A 362-nucleotide genomic window follows, 5' to 3' on the forward strand; every position below is an offset into this window, starting at 1 on the left:
TTCCGCTCATTTGTTTTCTTCGTGTTGCAAATTGACTACTAATTCCATTAAGGCACAAAGGTTTGACCAATTATGCCGTTGATTCAAGGCACAAAATCAATGACCAGTCAATGGCAACAACACGCCACGCTGACAATGGCTTTTCCTCGCATATCAAATGACATTAAATCGCTGCACACGTGTTGGCAACATGTAATTACCCGATACACAAACGACTTTATTCTGCTTCGAGAACAATGAAGCTTGGTTAGTTGCAGGACCGGAGACAATAAGGTTATATTGCAATGATTGAAATATCAGCTTCAGCCGTTGCAATGTCGTAATTAGTTCGTGTTGTCATCGTATCCGTCAGCGTGTGTGTG

The sequence above is a fragment of the Penaeus monodon genome, chromosome 33, assembly GCF_015228065.2.
Source record: "Penaeus monodon isolate SGIC_2016 chromosome 33, NSTDA_Pmon_1, whole genome shotgun sequence".
NCBI classification, from domain to species: domain Eukaryota; kingdom Metazoa; phylum Arthropoda; class Malacostraca; order Decapoda; family Penaeidae; genus Penaeus; species Penaeus monodon.